This window comes from Morone saxatilis, unplaced genomic scaffold (genome assembly GCF_004916995.1).
Source record: "Morone saxatilis isolate NCDOM2014 unplaced genomic scaffold, NCSU_SB_2.0 Contig9, whole genome shotgun sequence".
Classification (NCBI taxonomy): Eukaryota; Metazoa; Chordata; class Actinopteri; family Moronidae; genus Morone; species Morone saxatilis.
The window spans coordinates 22,760,937-22,761,299 of NW_023340268.1; positions in this window are offsets into that span (position 1 = coordinate 22,760,937).

Below are 363 nucleotides of genomic sequence, written 5' to 3' on the forward strand. Positions count from 1 at the left end.
ATTTGAACTGGAACTTTTTATTAGCTGGGAAACAAAACCAAAATCAATACATCGGAAAAAAATGGCAAAAGCATAGTAAAATGAATCTAGACTCCAGACAAGCTGCCTCGCAAAGAAATTAAACTCAGTTATCACAACAAAGAGCCTCTGAGGTGTGTTTGTAAGTAACGTCAGTAGTGAAAGTGTGTGTATGCATGAGTGGTGATGTATAATGAAAAGTAAATGTTGAATGTTAAAACACAACTACTCAGAATACAAGCGATGATAGTAAAATAGAGAGAGCCAGCGTTAGCCAGAGAGGGGGGGCTTTTATAGCTGGGAAACACCGGGCCCAGGTCCAACCCACAAGTACCTGCTGCCTTA